At 49.2% G+C, this 25,881-nt stretch overlaps 1 long non-coding RNA gene across 1 annotated transcript in view; it reads left to right on the top strand.

The window, feature by feature from the left end:
* The window catches only part of LOC114812274, a 37,594-nt gene extending 16,407 nt beyond the window's left edge, over positions 1 to 21,187 (top strand). The window contains exons 2-3 of the long non-coding RNA XR_003759937.2: positions 10,220 to 10,363; positions 20,391 to 21,187. This is a non-coding gene — a long non-coding RNA (uncharacterized LOC114812274). The remainder of the gene's footprint in view (positions 1 to 10,219; positions 10,364 to 20,390) is intronic.
* Positions 21,188 to 25,881: the final 4,694 nt, after the last annotated feature.

Here is a 25,881-nt window from a genome sequence, read left to right as displayed (position 1 = left end):
GGCGAGGGTGCTCATCTACTAACTCTGTTGTGACGTACTCTCCCAAGTGCTTAGCCCAGTGCTCTGCCCACAGTAAGCGCTCAGTAAATGCTATTAATCGATTGGTAAGTGCCAGAGGGAAGATTTTACTGCATAACTTATTAGGCTTTCTCTATCAGTTTTACTACGAGTGAGTCATATTTCAGAGAAAGTTCTATAAATAGCAGCGAAGAGGAAGAAAAAAAACTCAGAAAAGTTTCGAGAGACTGTGAGCCCCGCGTGGGACACGTGTCCAACCCGGTTTGCTCGTATTCACTCTGGCGCTTAGTATAGTGACTGCCACATAGTGAGCAGTTAAATACCTTCATCATCATTATAATTATTATTACTGGAAGGGTCAGAGAAAACTCTTCACGGGAAATCGAGGCTCCCAAATGAGCCACGTTACCGTCATTCGTCCTTGAGGAATTTAACCAGACCTTGATTTAGCCATAACTAGGCAAATGTGATATTCCAAGATGGTTGGAGGATTGGAGAATCTAAACTCTTTGGCCAATTTTTATGGTATTTCTTAAGCACTTACTAGGCGCCAGGCACTGGACTTAACACTGGGGCGGATAGGAGCTAATCGGGGCGAGCACGATCCGTGTCCCGCATGGGGCTCACGGGCTCAATCCCCATTTGACAGATGAGGGAACTGAGGCCCAGAGAAGCGAAGCGACTCGCCCAAGGTATCGCACTGCGGCCAGCTGGCGGGGCAGGGATTAGAACCCAGGTCCTCTGCTCCAGGGCCGTGCTCTTTCCAGTAGGCCACGCTGCTTCCTGTATTATAAGAGAACTAGTCTTACTTCCTGTTAACTTATCAACCACAAAAAAAGCATCTCCCTTTAGAAGTCACATTTATTGTTACTGTGGAAACCCAGCATCGCGGTCGAACACTGACACGTTCTGGTTTCACTCATTTCTTTAAGACGCCTCTACCGCTCTTATCGTCATCATTACCGTCATCAAGGGGCCTTCCTGAGCACTTACTCTGTGCAGAGCACTGTAGTAAGCACTCGGGAGAGGACAATATAACAGAGTCGGCGGACGCATTCCCTGCCCACAGTGAGCTTAGAGTCTAGAGGGGAGGCTTTACCTTTGGGCATCTCAACATGTGGCATGTATTCATTCATTCATTCAATAGTATTTATCGAGCGCTTACTATGTGCAGAGCAATGTACTAAGCGCTTGGAATGGACAATTCGGCAACAGAGAGAGACGATGCCTGCCCAACGACGGGTTCACGGTCTAAACGGGGGAGGCAGACGGCAGAGCAAAACAGAACAAAACAAAAACAAGACAACGTCATCAAGATAAATAGAATCAAGGGGATGTACACCTCATTAACAAAATAAATAGGGTAATAAGTAATATATAGAAATGAGCACAGTGCTGAGGGGAGGGGAAAGGGCAGGAGCAGACGGTGGAGGGGAGGGGGAGCAGAGGGAAAGGGGGTGCTCAGGATGGGAAAGCCTCTAGGAGGAGGTGAGCTCTCAGTAGGGCTTTGAAGAGGGGAAGAGGGTTAGTTTGGAAAAATATGGAATGCTGCACGAATGTGCGTGTCATCCTTGCGCAGGGTTAATTCGATTATTTAATGGAACTTCACGAGACATTTGGTGAAGTTTTTGGTTTGGCAAAAACTTGCGAGAGTGTTTGCGAAGGACGAGTGACAGTAACTTGGCTTATTTCATCGGATCATTTAGGAGCCTCGTTTTCCCACGAAGAATTTTCTCTGTCCCTTCTAATAATAATTATTATAATGATGATGAAGGTATTTAACCGCTCACTATGCGGCAGTCACTGTACTAAGCGCCGGAGTGAATACGAGCTAACTGGGTTGGACGCGTGTCCCACGTGGGGCTCACAGTCTCAATCCCCATTTTACAGATGAGGGAACTGAGGCCCAGAGAAATTCATTCATTCATTCAATAGTATTTATCGAGCGCTTACTATGTGCAGAGCACTGGACTAAGCGCTTGGAATGTACAAATCGGCGACAGATAGAGACAGTCCCTGCCCTTTGACGGGCTTACAGTCGAATCGGGGAGACGGGCAGACAAGAACCATGGCAATAAATACAGTCAAGGGGAAGAACATCTCATAAAAACAATGGCAACTAAATAGAATCAGGGTGATGTACATCTCATTAAACAAAATAAATAGGGTGATGAAGATATATACAGTTGAGCGGACGAGTGCAGTGCTGAGGGGGTGGGACGGGAGAGGGGGAGGAGGAGAGGGAAAGGGGGGAGAAGAGGGTTTAGCTGCGGAGAGGTGAAGGGGGGGTAGAGGGAGCAGAGGGAAAAAGGGGGGAGCTCAGTCTGGGAAGGCCTCTTGGAGGAGGTGAGCTTTAAGTAGGGTTTTGAAGAGGGGAAGAGAATCAGGTTGTCGGAGGTGAGGAGGGAGGGCATTCCGGGACCGCGGGAGGACGTGGCCCGGGGGTCGACGGCGGGATAGGCGAGAGCGAGGGACGGCGAGGAGGTGGGCGGCGGAGGAGTAGAGCGTGGGGGGTGGGCGGTGGAAAGAGAGAAGGGAGGAGAGGTAGGAAGGGGCAGGTGATGGAGCGCCTCGAAGCCTAGAGTGAGGAGTTTTTGTTTGGAGCGGAGGTGGACAGGCGACCACTGGAGGTGTTTAAGAAGGGGAGTGACAGGCCCAGAGCGTTTCTGCGGGAAGATGAGCCGGGCAGCGGAGTGAAGAATAGACTGGAGCGGGGCCAGAGAGGAGGAAGGGATATCAGAGAGAAGGCTGACACGGTAGTCTAGCGGGGATATAACGATGAAGTGACTTGCCCAAGGTCACATAGCAGACAAGTGGTGAAGGCAGGATTAGAACCCAGATCCTTCTGACTCACAGGCCCTTGCTCTATCCACTACGCCGTGCTGCTCAGCTGCACTTGATCCCTCCGTCAGTGGTATTTAGGAATAACTGTGACGAATAATTATGGCATTTTTTAAGGGCTTACTATGGGTCAAGCACCGTTCTAAGCAATGAGGCGGATACAAGTTAATTAGGTCAGACATGGTCTCCGTCCACACGGGGGCCCTCAATCTAAGTAGGGGAGAGAACAGCGTGGCTTAGTGGAAAGAGCCCGGGCTTGGGAGTCAAGGGTTGTGGGTTCTAATCCCTGCTCCGCCACTTCTCAGTTGTGTGATTTCAGGCAAGCCGCTTCACTTCTCTGTGCCTCAGTGCCCTCATCTGTAAAATGGGGATTAAGACTGTGAGCCCCACGTGGGACCACCTGATGACCCTGTATCTACCCCAGCGCTTAGAACAGTGCTCTGCACATAGTAAGCACTTAACAAATACCAACATTGTTATTATTATTATTAATCCCTGCCCTCAAGGGGCTTACAGTATAATCAGGGAAACAGACACCTTATCTAGGTTCCCTTTGTCTCTGCTGTGTCCTAAATCCAGTCAGGAAGATGACCCAGACCCAAAGACTTGACTCGGGCAGCCGCAGCCCAATTTCCTTTTGACCGAGGGCTCTTCCTACCCTCGCTAAAGGATGAATAGTGTCGGAAATTAAAGATGCGATGGATTGTAAGGTTTTCCTGCCGGTTTAATAGCTACACATACTCTAGGATGTTTTTTTACGAGGAGCTCAGTACTTGAAGCGGCTTCCTCTGTTGAAGTAGGTTAGCAGCTGTTCCATTGTTTTCGTGGTTCCGACGGGAACGGTCAGTAACGTGGAACACGTCGATTTGCCAGAAACATTTTCCGCGCCCCGGTCTTTTTATTTATCGCTTAGGTCAGTTCTCCGACAGCGTCTCCAAGGGATTGCCACGTTCAGATCAGAATTAGACCGTCGACCTGTAATCTAGGGAAGCTCTGATTTTCATTCAGCGCCTTAAAAGCAGAACAGGTTAGAAATTTATGTTGCTCCTTTCACGCGGGCATGTGCTCCCCAGTTGAAGAAATGGCCCGTGGTAGATATTAATAGTGCTCAGTTATATGGAGATGATCCAAATCCTTCAGGCTAAAAAAAGTCATTTTGCCAGAAACAGTCAAATAAGCGAGACCAAAGGGCTTTACAATTATGTATTTATTAACTGCTTCTTACGTGCCCAAATGTTGAGCTGAGTTCTGGGGTGGAGGCGGAAAATCGGATAACAGTAATAATAATAATGGTATTCATAAAGCACTTACGATGTGCCAAGCACTGTACTATGCACTGGGAATGGACCCAAGATAATCAGGTCCCAGATGGGGCTCACAATCTAAGCAGGAGGGGGAACAGGTATCGAATCCCCATTTTGCAGTTGAGGGAACTGAGGCACAGAGAAGTGAAGCGACTTGCCCGAGGCCATGCCGCTTCTCAGGTCAGTCGCAGTCCCTGTCCCCCGTGGCGTCCTCCCGACGGGGAGGGAGAACTGATGTTTAATCTCCATTTTACAAATGAGGAAAGCGAGGCACAGAGGAGTTGGGTGACTCACCCAAGGTCTCACAGCAGGCAAGTGAGGAAGCTGGGATTAGATCTCAGGCGCTCAGGCTCCCTGCCTTGTGCTCTTTCCGCCAGGCCTCGGTGCTCCTCCAACAGGTCACGTGTCTTCCTTTTGTCTTTCTGCTGAAACCATCGATTCTCCGCTCCCGTGGTAGCCTTGACCTGGTTTAAGACTTAGGAGGCCACCGCGGCCCGCACGGAGACCAGCCCGAGTCACTTCTGATGCTGCCTGAGTCTCTCCCAGGGGAGAGCAGGACGACGTGCCGTCTTTCAGATCATTTCGAGGAGGCTTCCTGAGTCCGAGGGGTGACCTCTGACCCTCCCAACCTCGGCACCCGGAACTATGTGCTCCCCTTCAACGGGCACTGAAACCCAGTCTACCCAGCGGAAAATCGGGGGCGCGCCCACCCTACTTAAGAAGTAACGCGGCCTAGCGGGTAGCGTCCGGGCCTGGGTGTCGGAAGGACCGGGGTTCTTATCCCGGCTCTGCCGCTTGTCTGCGGTTTGACCCCGAGCAAGTCACTTCCTTCCCTGTGCCTCAGTTACCTCATCTATAAAATGGGGATCGAGACCGTGAGCCCCATGTGGGACATGGACTGTGTCCAACCCGATTAGCTCTTATCTACCTCAACATTTAGTTCGGTGCCCGGCACATAGTAAAGGCTTAACAAATACCATTTAAAAAGAAGACAACTAACCAAGGTGAGGACTTTGGACTTTTTATTAAAAACAGAGGCCAAAAAATGACCAACTAATATAAATATTAAGAACTAAGAAGAAGCAGCCTGGCCTATCGATCCATCAGTCGATCATATTTATTAAGGGCTTACCGTATGCAGAGCACAGTACTTTGTGCCTAGGAGAGTACAGTAGAACAATGTAACAGACAGATGCCCTGCCCACAACAAGCTTACAGTCTAGAGGAGGAGACAGACATTAATAGAAATCAATAAATTATGGTTAAGCACATAAGCTTTGTGGCGCTGAGGTGGGTCGGGTTGAGGGGGAGGCAGGGGTGACTAAAGGGAGCAAATCAGGGCAACGCAGAAGGGAGTTGAAGAAATGGAAATGGCCTTAGTGGAAAGAGGCTAGGCCCGGGAGTCAGAGGACCTGGGTTCTAATCCTGGCTTCGCCCCTTGTCTGCTGTGTGGCCTGGGTAAGTCACTTAACTTCAGTTACCTCATCTGTAAAATGGGGATAAGATACCCATTTTCCCTCCGACTTAGACTGTGAGCCCCAAGTGGGACTGATTATCTTGTATCTACCTCAACACTAAGAAAGGTGCTAGACACATCAATCATTCATATCTATTGAGCATTTACTATGTGCAGAGCACTGTACTGAACATTTGAGAGAGTGCACTCTAACACTAAAACAGAGTCGGTAGACACATTCCCTGCCCACAACAAGCTTACAGTCTCGAAGGGGAGACGGACTTTAAATTACGGATGTAATAATAATTATATTGGTATTTGTTAAGCGCTTACTATGTGCAGAGCACTGTTCTAAGCGCTGGGGTAGACACAGGGGAATCAGGTTGTCCCACGTGGGGCTCACAGTCTTAATCCTCATTTTACAGATGAGGTAACTGAGGCGCAGAGAAGTGAAGTGACTTGCCCACAGTAACACAGCTGACAAGTGGCAGAGCTGGGATTCGAACTCATGACCTCTGACTCCAAAGCCCGTGCTCTTTCCACTGAGCCACGCTGCTTCTCATGCACAAGATTGCTGTGGGGCTGAGGGAGGGGTGAATAAAGGGAGTAAATTAGGGCGATGCAGAAGGGAGTCGGAGAAGTGGAAATGAGGATTTAGGAAGGGAAGGCCTCTTGGAGGAGGCTTTGAAGGTGGGGAGAGTCACTGTCTGTCGGATACGAAGAGGGAGGGCGTTCCAGGCCAGAGGCAGGACGTAGGTGAGAAGCCGGCGGCCAGATAGACGAGATCGAGTTTAGTGAGAAGATTAGCGTTAGAGGAGCGAAGTGTGTGGGCTGGGTTGTAGTAGGAGAGCAGCCAGGTGAGGTAGGAGAGGCCAAGTTGATTGAGTGCTTTAAAGCTGATTGTAAGGACACATAATAAACGCTTCATAAATACCATAAACCAATTCTTTTTTCGACCTAGGTTTGGAGGCTTTGACACTTGGTTCATTTTATTTTTGATTACCATGGAACATTTGGGATTTCCAGTCACAGGATAAAAGTGACAAAGCAGATCAAAGAGCCCCCACTTGGCTAGACCTCTCCTTCTGTGGTTAAGACAGGCATAACACAATCGAACTGGGTAATAACTTTTCAGTTTGAAGATTCTGGTATGAGCCCTGGGAATCCATCTCTGAGCCCTGAAAACAAAACACCTAACGGGAAGACCTTCCTTCAGGTTTTCACATAAAACACGTCGTCTGCGTTTTCAGGAAAGGAGTAGAGGTGGAAAGAAGGGTTTGCTGTAGTCTCGGGTGCGTTTGGTGGGAAACGAGGTTGGCCGTGTGCATTGGGAAGCTCAGATAAAATGTTACAGAGCTGCGAATTATTCGGTTATCAGAGGGCACACGCAGCTCAGACTCGAGAAACGTCAACCTATCGGATGTCTCCATATGCTGCTCTCTAACATATCTGGGTCACGGTGGAAATAAAACTTAAAAATAAGCAGCTGTTTATTAAGCCCGGGCAGCCGTAAACCCGTCGCGTAGAAATAAAGATTAGCGCGTTTCGTGGAAGCAGACAGTAGTTTTGAAGGACCATAGTTTCCCTTGGGTACATCTGTGTATGTTTTGTAGTTTGAGTGGGCCACGGGAGAGTTAAAGTGGAATATAGTTTTATTCCTTTGGCCTCGGTGTATGGAGTGTGAGGAAGAGAAGTGTTGATTCACAAGAAAACCAGGGTTTTTTCCCATTTTGGGTGGTGGGGGGGTGCTATTTGGAAAAAAAAAAATACTGTAATAATAATCTTTCTTTGACTTCAAGGCAGTATCTTCGGTGGCTGGTTGCTGAGGTCATTAAAAGCCCATGGGAGTTTCACAAGGATCGAGAGAAAGAAACACCTGACTGTGAAAATACATAAAAGAGAGAATTAGGGACGGAACAAGATACGATTGAGGCCATTAAGGCCAACGAGCAGACATTTCCCCCACGTATAGTAGATAGAGCACAGGCCCGGGAATCGGAAAGACCAGGGTCCTAATCCCGGCTCCGCCATTTGTCTGCTGTGTGACCTGGGGCAAGTCGCTTCCCTTCTCTGGACCTCAGTGACCTCACCCGTAAAATGGGGTTGAAGACCGTGAAGCCCACGTGGGACATGGACTGGGTCCAACCGATAAGTTCGTATCTGCCCCGGCGCTTTGAAAAGTGCCTGGCGCGTAGTCAGCGCTCAATAGATACCCTTCAAAAAAAATAAAAAGCGTAGGTCGGCCGTCTCTAAAGGAGAAGCTGAAATTATTTTAGCAGGGAATGTTTCCGTAACTTCATTACCGATTGCTTAAAACTTCTCGGTAACGTCAACGAGGAAAGGGTTCCTTCTGATCTTGCCTGTTGTGAAACGTTACCGAGGAGCTGTTGAAGAACCCCACCCATCATTTCCAAAGAAAAACCCATTTGAGGAAGAACTGCTTTCCCCAACTCGCCCCTCTAAGGCCAGTTTCTTCGTGTATATTATTATCTGTCTCCCCTTCTGTCAATCAATCAGGCAATGGTATTTATTGAGCGCTTACTATGTGCAGACCCCTGTTCTAAGCATTCATTCAATCGTATTTATTGAGCACTTACCGTGTGCAGAGCACGGTGCTAAGTGCCTGGCAAAGTACAATACAGCGATAAAGAGAGACCACCGCTGCCCTCAACGAGCTCACAGTCTAGAGGAGGGGGAGACAGACTTCGCTATAAATAAACAGACATCAATACGGATAAATAAAATGACAGTTATATACGTAAGTGCTGTGGGGCTGGAAGTGGGGGAAGAGAAAAGGGAGCGAGTCAGGGCGAGGCAGAAGGGAGTGGGAGATGAGGAAGAGTGGGGCTTAGTCTGGGAAGCCCTCCCGGAGGAGATGGGCCCTCAGTACAGCTTTGAAGCGGGGGAGAGTAACTGTCTGGCAGATTTGAGGATTTACTGGGTGCGGAGCACTGTACTAAGCACTTGGGAGAGAGTACAGTACAACAACAAACAGACTCATTGATTGATTCAATACGATTCACTGATGGATACGATTGATTGAATCCCTTTGACCCGGCCCCAAACTTGCCCGGTAATTGTTCCACCTCGCACCCACCGCCCCCGAACAACTGCCAAAGTGTCTTTCTGCAACATTCCCAGTTGCCTTGGCAACCCTTCCATCTCGCTCATCTCTTTTTAGATTCCCGTCCGTGACTATAGTCCTTTTCAGTATGTTCGCTAATTTATTTTGGATCTTAGTTTGGATATACACAATGGGATATGTTCCCGGCGGTTGATCCGATTTTTTCATATAAGACTGGATTTGTGTCAGAGCTCTCCCTTCTCCCTAAAAACCCGTATCATTTATTGAGTGCCGTGAACACCTCTTGTAGGCTTCGAGTGCTTACATACGGAGTCCCACGGGTTTGGTTTCGTAGCGTGGCGTGTTGGATAGAGCACGGGCCTGGGAGTTGAAAGGTTGTGGATTTTAATCCCAGCTCCGCCACTTGTCTGCTGTGTGACCTTGGGCAAGTCTCTGTGCTTCGGTTGCCTCATCTATAAAATAGGGCTTGAGACTGTGAGCCCCAGATGGGACGGGGACGTGTCCAACCTGATAAACTCGTACCTACCTCTGTGCTTAGTACAGTGAGTGGCACATAGTAAGCGCTAACGAAGACCACAATTATTAGCAGCCCAGATTCTGCACGTGCTCAGTCGAAGAGAAATGCCTAAACTCTGCGGCAAGACACTTCGGCTACAGATGTGCGACATGCTCACGGCCCCAGAGGGGGACTCCGCTGACCCGGGGAGGGGAATTCGGCCTGACGGGGGCTACCGGACCCCTTGGCTCGGCGTAGATTCTCGCTCCCAAAGTCTTCGAGGCCAGACTGAGGCTCGCCCATCGTCGGAGAGGGAGATTCCACCTGTAGAGAGAATGTAGAAAAACCCGGCGGGAAAACACCCAGAATTGAGAAAAGCCCCTCTCAGTTCCTCACCCACTGGCCTTGACCTCTTTTGACTCAGACCAGTATGCAGTTAATAATAATAACAATTATGGTACTCGTTAGGTTCTTACTATGTGCCCAGCACTGTTCTAAGCACTGGGGCGGATACAGGTTAATCGGGTTGGACACAGTCCCAGTCACTCGTGGGATTCACACTCTTAATCCCCGTTTTACAGATAAGGTAACTGAGGCCCAGAGAAGTGAAGTGATGTGCCCAAGCAGCAGATGTGTGGTGGACCCGGGATTAGAACCCAGATCCTTATGGCTCCCAGGTCCGGGCTCTATCCACTAGGCCACACTGCTTCCAGTCACAAACTTGGCTCCAGTCTCTGCCCTGGTCAAATCCTCCACTTGCTTCCAGACCCGGTCCTATTCCCGGACAACCTTTCCTCTCTGCCCATTTCTAATCTGGGCTCCGACTTGGGCAAATCACTTGACTTCTCTGGGCCTCAGTTTCCTCACCTGTAAAATGAGGATTAAGACAGTGAGCTCCACGTGGGGCAGGGACTGCGTGCAACCCGATTTGCTTGTATCCACCCCAGTACAGTACCTGGTACACAGTAAGCACTTAACAACTAGCGCATTTATTATTATTATTATTATTCATCCCTTAGGTGTTTTCCCTGCTGGGGTCAGAGCTTTAAGATGTACAGGGGACCACGGCCTATGAAGAGGAGATACACACTCGGCTCTTACTGGGAAACCTTTATCGGAGGCCAAGTGTCCGAGGCGTGTGGCTATCCCTTCCTGTTTCAAGGGTGAGGATTTTGAAAAATATTCTTTTAAAATTTCCCTCCCCACCGTGTCATCTGTTCACTGGAGTCCATGATAATGATATCTCTAATTGATATATATTCATGTCTGTTTCCCCTTCTAGACCGTAAGCTCATTGTAGGCAGGGAATGTATCCACCAACTCCGTAGTCTCCCAAACACTTAGTACAGTGCTCTGCACACAGTACTCACTCAAAACCACAGCATCTCCGAACATTTCCATCCATTCTATTTCCCTTACTTTCATTCATTGATTCATTCATTCGATTGTATTTATTGATTGTTTACGGTGTGAAAAGCACGGTACTGAGCACTTGGGAGAGTACGAACAGATCCACTCTTGTCCACAATGAGCTCACAGTCTAGAGGGGGAGACAAATATTAATATAAATAAATGAATAAATAGTAAATAAATTCCCTGTGATTCGTTCATTTTAATGCCTGCTTCCCCCGCTAGACGGTAAGTTCCTTGAGGGCCCGGATCGCGTCTACTTATTCTACTATACCCTCTCAAGTGCTTAGTACAGTGGTCTGCCAACAGAAAGCACCCAATAAATATCACTGATTGATGGTCTGTTTTGAGGGCAGTTTTGAAATGCACTGGGGTTTTCCGGTCTCATATCTTGGTATGAAAAGCAGGAGCACAAAAAAGTGTCCACGTATGTTATAGACATGTACATTTATAAAAAAGTATTAAATATCTTGTTTTTCCCAGAGGTATGATTTGGTGTCAGTGATGTCCTATCCCTTAGTCCTTTAATAACTCTTCTTTATCAGGTTCATGATGGTGAAATAGAACCAGAAACACTTTTTCTATACCAAGGGGTTTTTTTGACATTAAGCGGAGTCTTGGTTTTTATGTCAGTAGGGGTCATTTTTGGCTTCATAATCTCTGTGGTGTATTCTCTGGCTAGATGTACCAAGCACTGTACTAAACGCTGAGATAGATGTAACCTAGCAGGACAGATGTATGCCCCGATCCCTCATAGGGTTCACGGTCTAAGAGGGAGGGAGATATTTTAATCTTCATTTTACAAATGAGGGAACTGAAGCATAGAGAATTGAAGTGATTTTCCCAAGGCCACACAGCAGGCAAAGGAGATTTTTAAATCGGAGGTATCAGTGAATCCACAAAGTCAGGCAATGGGAGTGTCATTCCCTTAAGGTAGCCGTAGTCGGATGAGCGGCCCAAATGGTTTAGGGATATTTGCTTGGAAAATTCCCATGACAACGTTATTCAGCCCGACTATTGTATTTAGAATAAGCAGTCACTACCTCCTCAACATCTGAGGGAAGCCAATACTGACCAGGGCCTCTTGTTTGTGTTTCGAATCCTACCAGCCCATGGCATGCTAACATTAATAAGAATAATGATAAGAATTGTAGTGTTTGTTAAGCTCTTACTATGTTCCAGGCACTGTACTAATCGCTGGGGTAGGTACAAGGTAATTGGGTTGGACACAGTCCCTGACCCTCATTAGGGCTCACCGTCCTAATCCCCATTTTACCGACGCGGTAACTGAGGCCCAGAGAAGTGAAGTGACTCGCCTAAGGTCACAGAGCAGACAGGCGGCAGAGCCGGGATTAGAACCCAGGTCCTTCTGACTCCCAGGCCCGAGCTCTATCCGCTAGGCCACACTGCTTTGGATTTTGGTTTCCCCTATCTATTCTCTGCTCCTTATTTACTTGACGGCGTTTGGCCATTTCTCTTAGAAGCCAGACATCTGTTTCGTGAAAAACACAAACTCCGCGGCTCGTTCCAGTTGCCTTCCGTTTGAAGTCAGCAGGGCGCTCCTGGTGTCTCCTCTAGCAGTGCAGGAAACCGGGCCAAAATCAATAAAAAGGAAACGCCGATTGTATCTGACTTACTCAACCTCATGTTCCACAAATGTCCTGGCCGTAGCAACATTTCTAGGGACATGAGAAAGCTGACTCACATTTCCTGCAAGTCAGCACAGATCGTCATCCGAAACACCCGAACCTTCCGTCACTCCCGTGGAGAGGTCCCCAGTGTTGGAACAATTTGTGAGCATCGTTTTTATTATTGAGACGGTTCTGGAACATCTGTTGTAGGGATTTAGAGAAAAAAAAACACTGCAAACAATTGCATTCTTCATTTTTGGGAAAATGCCCAAGAGCTTTTTGGGAAAATGCCCAAGAGCTATTTGGGAAAAAAAAAAAAGCATTGTCATCAAAATGCTGTTTTTAACCTTTAAAGAGACTTCAACTCTCCAGAGTCTGAAAATATTAAAATGGAAAAACGCTTTTCTGGATAAAGGTGTATCTACCACAGCGCTCAGTACAGTGCCTGGCACGTAGTACGCGCTTAACAAATAGCATTAAAAAATTCAAGAATTTTCCATTTAGCATGGAGTATTTTTTACCCTATTTCGTTTGTGAAGTCTCTGTAGTAAACTCTTTGGAAATTAGGTTTTCTGGCTTTAGAGAGGGCAAATATGTATGGTTTCTGAAGCAAATATTGCTGGAATCATGAAATACAAAATCGGCTCTTGATTCAGTGAAAAACTTGAGAAGTTCTCGTTTGGACTTTTTCTGTCAACCCCATGATCAGAGCTTGAACCTCGTCCTAGGGCAAATCAAGAGCTAGGAGGATTCTGAGGGTGATCTGAGGGATAATAAATGTGTATCAATCAATTAATGTTGGGGGTTTTAAAAAATGGTATTTGGCACTTACTGTGTGTCAAGCACTGGTCTAAGCACTGGGGTAGATACACATTTATCAGGTTGGACACAGTCCCTGTCCCACATAGGGCTCTCAGTCTAAGTAGGTGGGAGGAGGATTTAATTCCCATTTTGCAGATGAGGTAATTGAAGCACAGAGAAGTTAAGTGACTTTCATTCGTTCATTCATTCGTTCGATCGTACTTATTTAGCACCACACAGCAAGCAATGGGAAGAAGGGGATTAGAACTCAGGACTTATGGATCCCAAGCTAATGCTCTTTCCACTAGGCCAGGCTGCTTCGGTGGTATTTATTGGGTGCTTACTGTGTGCCGAGCCCGGCACTAAGCACTTGGGAGAGTAGAGTAAAGTGGACAGGATAGTTGTCCTCAAGGAGTTTGCAATCTAGCCCAGGGGACATTAAATAAATTCCAGGTGGGAGAGGCGACAGACTATAATGATACTCGTACTTAGGGTCTGTGGACGGGGGGTGGGGGACAGCAATTACTTTAATGCTTAGGGGGTACAGACTCAGGTGCATAGGTGGCCCAGGAGGGAGGGAAATTAGGGTGAGGAGATGAGCGATTAGTCAATGAGTCAATCAATAATCATATTTATTGAGTGCTTACTGCAATGCAGAGGACTGTACTAAGCACTTGAGAGAATACAGTGTAATAGTAAAACAGAGTCGGTAGACGCGTTCCCTGCCCACAGTGAGCTTACAGTCTAGATGGGGAGACATTGATGTAATATAATACGTGACGTTATACGATATGGACTTAAGCGCCGTGGAGGTGAAGGAGGGATGAATAAAGAGAGCATATCAGGGTGACAGAGAAGGCACTGGGAGAAGAGGAAATGAGGGCCCAGCCAGGGAAGTCTTCCTGGAGGCCTCCCTCCTCTCCAATTTTCCCCTCCGCCTCCACCCTCTTCTCATTCCGCCCGCATTTTCAATCTGACGCCAAATCCCGCCGGTTTTACCGTCACAACATTAATAAAATCCGCCCTTTTCCTCTCCATCCAATCACTGGTCCTCCTTGACAACTGAACCTGCCTCCTCGCTGACTTCCCAGCCTCCCGTCTCGTCCCACTCCAATCCACACTTCCCCCTTTCGCCTTCGGCCCACGTATCTCGACTCCTCGAGAACCTCCGATGGCTGCCCATCCGCCTCTGCATCAGACAGAAACTCCTTACCGTCGGCTTTAAGGCACTCCATCAGCTGGCCTCCTCCTACCTCGCCTCGCTCATCCACGGCCCAGCCCGCACACTCCGCTCCTCTACCGCCAGCTCACTCACTGTCCCCCGAGTTCATCTATCTCTCCGCCATCCCCTTTCCCAGGTCCTCCCCCTCGCCTAAAACCCCCTCCCCCTCCATGTACGCCAGACCACCCCTTCTCTACCTCGAAGGCATTATTAAAGTCACATCTTCTCCAAGAGGCCTTCCCCGATTTATCCCTCTCTTCCCCGGCTCGCTCTCCCTTCTGCCTCGTCTCTGCTCTTGGATCTCTGGACATTTGCTATTCACCCCGCCTCCAACGTGAGAGCACTTACGTACACATCTTTAAATTATATATTACGGATGATTTATTCATACTAATGTCCGTCTCCCCCTCTAGACTGTAAGCTCATTATGGGCAGGGTACGTGTCTGCTAATTCTGTTATACTCTCCCAAGCGCTTAGTACAGTGGTAAACTCTTAAAAAATGCCACTGATTGATTGATTGGAGGAGAGGTGCCCTCCGGAAGGCTTTGAAGGTGGGGAGTGTAATTGTCACGGGAGACTTCTGGAGACATGATAAGCAGCATGGCTCAGTGGAAAGAGCCCAGGCTGGGGAGCCAGAAGTCATGGGTTCTAATCCTGGCTCCACCACTTGTCAGCTCTGTGACTTTGGGCGAGTCACTTCACTTCTCTGGGCCTCAGTGGCCTCGTCTGTAAAATGGGGATTAAGACTGTGAGCCCCAAGGGGCACAACCCGATCACCTTGTATCCCCCCAGCACTTAGAACAGTGCTTTGCACATAGTAAGCACTTAACAAATACCATCATAAATAGTATTATTGTTAATGATTATGGTACTTGTTAAGCACTTACTCTGTGCCAAGTATTGGAGAAGATCCAAGGTTATCAGGTTGGACACAGTCCCTGCCCCACATGGGGCTCACACTCTAAATCCCCATTTTATAGATGAGGAAACTGAGGCCCGGAGAAGTTAAGCAACTCGTCCAAGGTCGCACAACAGACAAGTGGCGGAGCCGGGATTGGAACCCAGTTCCTTCTGACTCCCAGGCCCGGGCTCTAACCACGAAGCCACGCCGCTTCCCAGTGTGATTTGATTTCAAAAGGGGCTCTGTAGGGTGGGGAGGATGGTGATCTGCCGGAAATGAAAGGGGACGAAGGGAGGGAGGGGCCGACAGGGAAAGGAATGAGCCGGGGGGAGAGCCGGGGAGTAGGTCGATGTTGGCGGAGCTAAGCGTGCGGGCCGGGTTGTAATGGGAGAGGAGGGAAGAGACCCGATGAGGGCCTTAAATCCCATGACAATTACATGGGTTGCTGGACTGTAGATCGCCACCACAAAATGAACTGTACTCTAATCTGAGGTTACGTTGCATTTCAGGAGAACAGGGTGGATTCAGCAAGTCAAGGGAATAATGAATGACCGGAGAAAGGGAGGAGTGGTGAAGACAGAGGGATGGCTAAGTGGCTCCAGATGACCTTTTTTTTTTTTTTAACGGAATCTAATCTGCGCTCACTACGTTCCGGGAACTGTACTAAATGTACTAAACTAGATACAAGGTTGGATACAGTCCTTGTTCCACATGGGTCTCTCGTTCTTAATCACCATTTTGTAGATGAGGGAACTGAGGCACAGAGAAGTTTTGTTGTGGAGGAAATGCTCTAACATGCCCTGATGGTCAAATGGATAACAATAATAATAATTTAAAAATAACGGTGGTATTCGTTAAGCGCTTGCTTTGTGTCAAGCACTGTTCTATGCACTGGGGAAGATAGAAGTCGATCAGGCCAGTCACAGTCCCTGTCCCACATGGGACTCCCAGTCTAGGGAGGAGGGAAAACAGGTATTGAATCACCAAGTTACAGATGAGGTAACTGAGGCACAGAGAAGTGAAGTGGCTTGCCCCAGGTCAAACAGCAGGGACCCGGCGATGCCAGGATCAGAACCCAGTTCCTCCGACTCCCGGGCCTGTGCCCTTTCCGTTAGGCCACGCTACGCCTCTGGATGTAATAATAATAATAATAATAATGTTGGTATTTGTTAAGCACTTACTGTGTGCAGAACACTGTTCTAAGCGCTGGGGTAGGCACAAGGGAATCAGGTTGTCCCATGTGGGGCTCACAGTCTTAATCCCCATTTTACAGATGAGGTAACTGAGGCACAGAGAAGTTAAGTGACTTGCCCAAAGTCACACAGCTGACAAGTGGCAGAGCTGGGATTCGAACCCATGATCTCTGACTCCAAAGCCCGTGCTCTTTCCACTGAGCCATGCTGGATGTGGGGCAGAACGTATTCTGAGCCTTGAGGTTTGACTAGATGGCCGTGTTGTTGGCGGCGGTGGGGAGAGAGGGCGAGGGGAAAGGAAAAGGAATGGAATCCCACAATTTAAGAGGAATGCTGAGAACTTGGCAAGGGATCAGAGAGAAAACTGACCAATGTAATTAAAGCGTTGAAGAATTAGAACTCCATTTAAAGAGGTATAATTATAAGCCAAGGCTAGGAGGTTACCTATTACCAGTTTTCTGGGTCCCCGAGAGCTCTTACACGGAAGATGATCATCAGCTGCGCTCCATTGCCACAGAGGACCCGACCGAGACTACTGGCTTTAGGAGACTTTGGAGAGATTTAGGTTAGATGTAATTAAGATATAAATGGGAAGCGGCATGGTCTAGTGGAACCAGCGTGGGCCTGGACGCCAGAGGTCCTAGGTTCTAATCCCGGCGCTGCCACTTGTCTGCCGGGTGCCGGGGGCAAGTGGCTTCACGTCTCTGTGCCTCAGTGACCTCATCTGTAAAATGGGATTTAAGACTGTGAGCCCATGCGGGACAGGGACAGAGTTGGTAGACACGTACCCTGTCCATAAGGAGCTTACAGTCTAGAGGGGGAGACAGACATTAATAGAAATAAGTGAATTACGGATAGGGACGTAAGTGCTGTGGGGCCGAGGGAGGGGTGAATACAGGGTTGTAAATCCAAGCACGTGGCGACGCAGAAGGCAGTGGGAGACAGGAAATGAAGGTTTAGTCGGGGAAGTCCTCGTGGAGGAGATGGGCCTTCAATAAAGCTTTGAAGGTGGGGAGAGTGATCATCTGTCAGATATGAAGAGGGAGGGCGCTTGTTCCATTCATTCATTCGGTAGTATTTAATGAGCGCTTACTACGTGCAGAGCACCGTACTAAGTGCTTGGAATGTACAATTCGGCAACAGATAGAGACAGTCCCTGCCCAATGACGGGCTCCCAGTCTAATCGGGGGAGACAGACGGACAAAAACAAGACAACATAATCACGATAAATAGAATCGAGGGGATGGACACCTCATTAACAAAATAAATAGGGTCATAAAAATATATACATATGAGCACAGTGCTGAGGGGAAGGGAGTGGGGGAGGAGCAGAGGAAAAGGGGGCTTAGCTGAGGGGAGGGGAAGGGGGGAAGGGGGAGGGAGCAGAGGGAGGAGAGGGAGCAGAGAGGGAGCAGAGGGAAAAGGGGAAGCTCAGTCTGGGAAGGCCGCTTGGAGGAGGTGAGCTCTCAGCAGGGGCAGGACGCAGGTCCAAGGTTATCAGGTTGGACACAGTCCCTGTCCCACATGGGGCTCACATTCTAAATCCCCATTTTATAGATGAGGAAACTGACTCACCAAGTCAGCGGCGAGATAGAGGCCCGGTGAGTAGGTTGGCATAAGAGGAGCAAAGTGTGCGGGCTGGGTGGTAGGAAAGCAACGAGGTAAGGTAGGAGAGGGCGAGGTGATGGACTGCTTTAAGGCCGACGGTAAGGAGTTTCCGTTTGATAGAGAAGCAGCGTGGCTTAGTGGCAAGAGCCACCGGTCTTGGGAGTCAGAGGTCGTGGCTTCTAATCCCGGCTCCGCCGCTTGTCAGCTGTGTGACTTTGGGGAAGCCATTTAACTTCTCTGAGCCTCAGTGACCTCATCTGTAAAATGGGGATGAAGACCGTGAGCCCCATGAGGGACAAACTGATGACCTTGTATCTACCCCAATTCTTAGAACGGTGCTCGGCACATAGTAAGCGCTTAACAAATACCACCATTAGGATTATTACTATGTGGAGGGGGATGGGCCACCACTGGAAGTTCTTGAGAAGCGGGGAAACACGGTCTGAACGATTTCGTAGAAAAGCGATCGGTGCAGCGGAGTGAAGTATGGACTGGTGTGGGGAGAGACAGGAGGCAGGAAGGTCAGCGAGGAGGCCGTTGCAGTAATGAAGCTGGGACAGACGCTTAGTACAGTGCTCTGCACCCAGTCAGCGCTCAGTAAATACGACTGAACGAATGAATGGGAGGATATGGACTTGGATTAACGCGGTAGCGCTTTGGACGGAGAGGAAGGGGTGGATTTTAGCGACGCTTTGAAGGTTGAACTGACAGGATTTAGTGTTTGTGGGTTGACTGAGAGAGATGAGTAGAGGATAAAGGGAAGGTTACGGGTTATGAGTCAGGGCTCTTTTCACCAGGCCGTCGATTCATGCAGTGTCTCTCAATGGGAGACTCCTTCATCATCATTATCATCGTCATCATCACTGACCAGGTAGAGTGAAACGGAAAAGGTATAAGATGAATTCAACCAATGAAGATGAGCAAATTGGTTTAAGGGGGAAAAAAAAAGTGAGAAAAAACCCCCCAACTCTGGTGCTTCCTCAATAGCACATTCTTATCTCGGTACTTTAATCATCTGGAAAATTACCTAAAGCCGTCACTTCGTGTTTCCTGCAGCGATGCAATCTTAGGTTATTGGGAGTCTGTATTTTAAGGAGAAAAATTCACTAGGTCTATCAGAAAAAAAGGCTGAGTAAAATCTAATTCCGGAACCGTGAAATATTGAATGTAGTCATTCCTTCCACGTTCAGACCTTGAAATACAGGACGCTGTTGGAAACTATTGAATTTTCAGAAAGAAAAGATACTTAAGAAAATATTACAGTGACATCTCATAAGAGGTTTATGAATCCCTCACTCAAAGCACAGTCCTCAAGAGAAGGGTACATTTATTACCCCATAATTGAATAAATGACCAAAAAGTAATATCTTTTAAATAAGAAGATACTGTTTGTCAGTAACAAGGTTTAAAAATAAATCTATTTTCATTGTTCTCGCTATTTTTCTCCCTGGGTGCTTCCAACGACATGCTTTATTAAAGGTGTTCGAACTGGTATGTTGTATTTTTTTAAAATGTGAATTTCTTTAAAAGTTTTAATAGTGAAGCTACCTTGAAATTGGAAGAAAAAATCAGTTTGTGGAATTAAATATTTGATTAGTGTACAGCAATCGAGGTGCATAGTGTATTAGATAGAAATGGATTTACAGCAATTTGAATTTCCTGTATTTTAAACTATTTGTTTAGTTTCTTTTCTCCTTGAATCATTGAAAAAACATTTTTTTTTTACAATGAAGTATCTCATGTCCAGAGCGTTCCTTATTAAAAAGGAAATATTGGAGTCCTGAGTTGATAGCATGAGATTGGAATTCAGAAGACCAGTGTTCTCTTCCCGGATCACCCCTGTCTTGTTCGTAATTTTGAGTAAATAATCATTATGGTGTTTGTGAAGCGCTTATTATGCACCAAGCACTGAACAAAACGCTGGGGCAAGCACAAGCTCATCGGGTCCCACAAGGAGCCACAGTCTGAGTAGGAGGGAGACCGGGATGGAATCCCCATTTTGCAGATGAGGGAACTGAGGCACAGAGAAGTGAAGTGACTTGCTCCAAAGCACTTACTATTTCCAACTGCAAAATTTCCCCTCTTGAAAAAAGTCGTAAAATTCTTGCCACCAACATTCCCGAGGATGCTGAGGGGAATTAATGAGTTAATGTTTGTAGAAATGTTCTGAGCCGTTTAAAACAAGGACAGTCAATTCCCAGCTGAGGATTGTAATTAAGGCTATGTTTTTCTAGTGACTTTTGGAATGAACTAGGTTTTCTTTTATTTATAGTTTTTAATTTTAAACAAGTTAATATGGACTTCCATTTTTTTTAAAGTTATGATGTTTTAATTCCGTAGCTGAAATTATATAAGGTAGTATTTTGTGGGCTTTTTTTTTTTGTTGCTGTTGGTAAAAGCGCTGATTGTTTGTTGTCTGGCAGATCTAGCCTGACTTTTTAGACGCTTGAAATTACTCCGGGAAGAGGCCGAACCAAAAACCAGAGCCAACCCCACACGCAACAGCTGTAGCTACAAGCCAGAGGACGGTCTTCATCTCAGTCAATCAATCAGTCGTATTTTGGAGCGCTCACAGTCGGCAGAGCACGGAGAGTACAGTATAATAGACACATTCCCTGCCCACGGTGAGTGCGATCTGGGAAAAGAGTGCTATTTAGGCATCCATCTTCTCCACCTCTCCCTTCTTAGAAACCGACGATGGGGGCCAGAGTCTCCCGTCATAAACGATGGGCAAGTCTGGATCCGGGCATGAAGACTTGAGAAGTGAGTCTGTGCGAAGGAATCGACTATGGGGCTGGGACCCCTCTCACTCTCTAGCCCCATCCCTCCGTGTCCCCGCTGGGCCAGTGAGGGCAACAAGACAAGAGTTGGGCAGAAGCAGAAAATGCTGGGAAATGCACAAGGGGATTTTCGGTACAAAAGCTGTTTAGGCCCAAAGGGACCGTGGCCCAAGGCCAATACTAGGCAGGTGGTGGCCCGGGGGGCGGCTCTGGTGGCCACTGTGACCTCCGCCATCCTCGATCACTAGCTCTTTTTAAGGATTTCTGCCAAGTCCCTCCATCCCCCGAAGTCTTCTAGGTCGCTCTTCGGTCAGAAACTGGCCTAACCCCAGGAGTCTTCCCCTAGCTAAGGCTGTTTCACCCCCACACCACAGTGAGGTGTGCGTTGGACTTTGGAGGGGGACGTGTAAAATAGCGGCCACATGAAGGACGAGGTTTAAATGCAGTATAATCGGAGGAATTGGATCTCAGCCCGGGCCTGGGAGTCAGAAGGTCAAGAGTTCTAATCCCCGCTCCGCCACCCGTCTGCTGTGTGGCCTTGGGCAAATTGCTTCGCTTCACTGTCCCTCAGTTACCTCATCTGTAAAATGGGGATTAAGACGGGGAGGCTTAGGCGCGACAGAGACCTGATTTGCTTGTATCTACCTCAGTGGTTAGTACGGTGCCTGGCACATAGTAAGCGCTTAACAAATCCTGTAATGATTATTAATGATTATCGTCTTTCTTTTTAACAAACCGGGAAAAATGAACCTTGGGATGTCCCTGCCAGGAAAGGAAGACGAAGACTCCAAGAGCCCTGAAATGTGTTCCCTGTGGTCATCCTGAAATGGTGGATTGTTCAGGGTGTAGGGAAATGGGGGGAAAGGCATATGAGGAATCAATCAATAGTATTTATTGAGCACTCACTGTGTGCAGAACACCGTATTGTACCGGGAGAGTCCAGTACAGCAGAAGTGGTAGGCACCTTCCCCGCTGATAACAATCTTACAGTCTAGAGGGGGAGACGGACATTAATGTAGACAGATAAGTTACAAATATGTACATAAGTGCTGTGGGTTGACTATCAAGTGTTCAAAGCATAGAGATCCAAGTGGCTCCTATGCGGAGCAAATGGGTTAAGAGAGCTGAAAACTCAGCTCAGTGGGAACGTAGCGTAGGCAAAGAGGCAGGCTAAAGTGGTCATAATTGCCAGCATGGGTTTGAACTTGATTCGGAGGACGGGAGAAGCCTTTGAAGGTTTTTCGAGGAGGAGAGTGATGTGGTCAAATCTGCCCATCAGATCATTTTGGGGCCCTATTTTAGATGGCAGGTGAGATGACTAGTCCATTTTTTACTCCAATAATAAATGGGCTAGTATCAGGGCAGGATTTTCTTGCCGTTCTGAGCAGATGGTCCTCACTTTCACCTGGGAAACACTCTCCTGGGGCCAGCCTGGCACGACAGCCTCCACTGCTATTTATTGAGCGCTTACTGTGTGAAGAGAGCACTGTACTAAGTGCTTAACCATGGTGGTACTCGTTAAATGCTTACCATGTGCCAAACACTGTACTGAGTGTGCCAAACACTGTACTAAGCGCTGAGGTACATATCAGATAATCAGGTCAGCCACAGTCCCTGCTTCACAAAGGGCTCGCGGCCTACGAAGGAAAGAGAACAAGCGTTAAATCCCCATTTACCAATGACAAACTGAACCCCATGGAAGCGAAGCAAATTGTCCAGGGTCATAGAGGAGGCAAGTGACAGAATCAGGATTAGAACCCAAGTTCTCTAGCTCCCAGCCCCGTGCTCTTTCCACTTGCCCACGCTAAAATAGAGGAATAATTGTGGTGGTGATTAACAATTATAATAATAATGATGATGATGGAATTTGTTAAGCACTTACTATGTGGGAGGCACTGTTCTAAGCACTGGGGTGGATAGAAATAAATCAGGTTGTACCCAGTTCCTGTCCTCCAAGGGCTCACAGTCTCAATCCCCATTTTACAGATGAGGGAACTGAGGCCCGGAGGAAGACCGGTGGTAGAGCTGGGATAATAATAATGATAATTATATTAATGATGGTATTTAATGTTGGTATTTGTTCAGCACTTACTATATGCAGAGCACCGTTCTAAGCGCTGGGGTAGATACAGGGTCATCAGGTTGTCCCAGGTGGGGCTCACAGTCTTCATCCCCATTTTACAGATGAGGCAACTGAGGCACTGAGAAGTGAAGTGACTTGCCCACAGTCACACAGCTGACAAGTGGCAGAGCTGGGAGTCGAACCCATGACCTCTGACTCCCCAGCCCGTGCTCTTTCCACTGAGCCATGAAGTGCTTACTAGGTGCCAAGCACTGTTCTAAGCACTGGCGTAGGTAGGTACAAGTTTATCAGATCGGGTGCAGTCCCTTTCCCATGTGGGGCTCCCAATCTCAATCCTCATTTTACAGATGAGGAAACTGAGGCCCAGAGAAGTGAACTGCCCAAGGTCATACAGTAGACCAGTGGAGGAATTAGAACCCATGCCCTTCTGACTCCCAAGCCCGTGCTCTCTCCACTAGGCCATGTTCCCTTCCCACGAGTTAGGCACGGTATCCAGTCATTCATTCAGTTGTATGTATGGAGTGGTGTGGACCGGGCACTGTACTGAGCGCTTGGGAGAATACTAGAGTACAAGTATGAGAAGCAGCGTGGCTCAGAGGAAAAAGCCCGGGCTTGGGAGTCGGAGGCCGTGGGTTCTAATCCCGGCTCCGCCATTCGTCAGCTGTGCGACTTTGGGCCGGTCACTTCACTTCTCTTTGCCTCAGTGACCTCTTCTGTAGGGAAGCAGCGTGGCTCAGTGGAAAGAGCACGGGCTGGGGAGTCAGAGGTCATGAGTTCGACTCCCGGCTCTGCCACTTGTCAGCTGTGTGACTGTGGGCAAGTCACTTCACTGGGCCTCAGTTCCCTCATCTGTAAAATGGGGATGAAGACTGTGAGCCTCACCTGGGACAACCCGATGACCCTGTATCTACCCCAGCGCTTAGAACGGTCCTCTGCACATAGTAAGCGCTTAACAAATACCAACATTATTATTATTATTATTAAAAGGGGGATGAAGACCGTGAGCCCCAGGCGGGACAACCCGATGACCTCGTATCTCCCCCAGCGCTCCGAACAGCGCTGGGCACTGTTGTCCACAAGAACCGACCGACCGGCAGCCAGGCCTCTGGAGCAGAACCGAGAGGACAAGAGTGACTCCATTTCAGTGAGTCCAGGGCTTCCTTCCATTCCATGATCCCCTCCGGTTTGTGAAATTGTCGGCCCCCAGACAAGAAAGATAACCACAACATTCTTTTGACTCCCATGTCAAGAATCCGTGAGCACTTCATGTCGTCGACCCCTGACCGCAGCTGCTAATTGTTGGCCGCACATCTGTTTATCTCCGGAAAATAGGAACTGAACCCAGGAACCGATGGCCAACTCCCCCATTCCTCCCTTCCTCACGGATTGGCCGTACGCTTCAAAAAAGGCAGTGTTCTGAGGGAGGCTCGGGCCCACACGCCACCCTTATCCCCCTTTCCTCCTTTCTGCGGGATCCCGACTCCTGTCTCCGAGTCTTTCTACTACTGATGTCGGTATCCGTCAAGCGCTCCCTACGTGCCGAGCGCTAAGCGCTGGGGCGGATACGGGGTCATCAGGTTGCGATCGAGGCTCACGGTTAACCCCCATTTTCCAGACGAGGTCACCGAGGCCCAGAGAAGTGAAGCGACTCGCCCGCGGTCCCCCGGCCGCCAAGCGGCCGGGCCGGCATTCGAACCCCTGACCTCCGACTCCCAAGCCCGGGCTCTTTCCGCTGAGCCACGCCGCCCCATCTATCTCCATGTCACCACCTGGGGGGATGGAACCCTAGGATGGGAATCGCCCATCTTCGCTCTGACGCTTTGAGCTTATTTTTCGAGGCCAGGCACACGGGGAGCGCTGAGGAAATCCCCATCGTGATTGTTATCATCAGGGCGATAGAGGGACACGTTCCCTGCCCCTCGACGAACTTGTACAGGCGTTGAGCGTGTACTGAGCGCCGGGGGGAGGAAGAAGAACGGCTGAGGCTTTGGAAAGTCCCGAGAGGGCGGCCTTGACAGTGGGCTCGGGGGGTTGTTTGTTGAGGCCTTTGGGGGAAGGACCGGCAGCCCCCATCACAGGGTGTTTGGCCTGGGGCTTTCCAGGGTCGGGCCCCTCTCCTCAGCCTCCGCCCCGGGGGATGCCGGGACTTTGGTTCGGCCCTCGGGCCGTGTGGCCCAATGGCGGGAGCCCGAGCCCGGGGGGCCGTTTTCCGGCCCTTCCGATGGAATCGAATGGCTTCCTACAGGCCCAGAGGCCGCCCTGTGCCTCTGGCCCAGCCCTTTGGCTTCCCCGGGCCTCAGCTGCCCAAGGGGGCGGGGGCCCGTCAGCCCCAAGGGGGGGGGCCGCCTCAGGATCTGACTGTAAGATTGTAAGCCCATCAAACGGCAGGGACCGTCTCTATCTGTTGCCGACTTGTTCATCCCAAGCGCTCAGTACAGTGCTCTGCACATAGTAAGCGCTCAATAAATACTACTGAATGAATGAATGAAAGGATCTCGGCCGGGCCCCGGGCTTCGGGACGGTGCCGGGGACCAGAGTGGGCGCTGAAGGGACGCCGTCGTTCCATTCTTATATTTATATATTCTTATATTTATATATTCTTCTATAAATTCTTCTCTTTAGCAGACGCCCTCCGCGCCTCGGAGGGAAGGGGGCGACGGCGGCCGCCCCCGCCCGCCTTTTTCCTCAGCGCGCCGGCTCCGCCCCCCGGTCACGTGGCGGCGAGGCCGGGGCCCCTCGTTTCAGGCGCTAGGACCCGGAGGGCGCCTCCCCTTCTTTGCCCCCGCCCCCCCCCGCCGTCCAATGAGCTTCGGCCGCACCCCCGGTGGGGCGGGGCGCTAGGACCCGGCGGAGGCCCCGGCCCCGCCCCCCGGCCCCCGCCCTCGCTCCCGCCCCCTGCCGGCGGGTTGAGGAGGCGGCGGCCGTTGGCGCGGGCCCAGGACCGGCCAAGATGGCGGCGGGAGGAGGAGGAGGAAGAGGAGGAGGAGGAGGAGGAAGAGGAGGAGGCGGAGCGGAGGCGGGGCGGGGGCGGCCCGTCTGAGCGCGGGCACG

The sequence above is a fragment of the Ornithorhynchus anatinus genome, chromosome 5 (genome assembly GCF_004115215.2).
Source record: "Ornithorhynchus anatinus isolate Pmale09 chromosome 5, mOrnAna1.pri.v4, whole genome shotgun sequence".
Lineage (NCBI taxonomy): Eukaryota > Metazoa > Chordata > Mammalia > Monotremata > Ornithorhynchidae > Ornithorhynchus > Ornithorhynchus anatinus.
The sequence above is the reverse complement of the archived record's forward strand: the minus strand, read 5'-3'. Positions and strand labels throughout refer to the sequence as shown.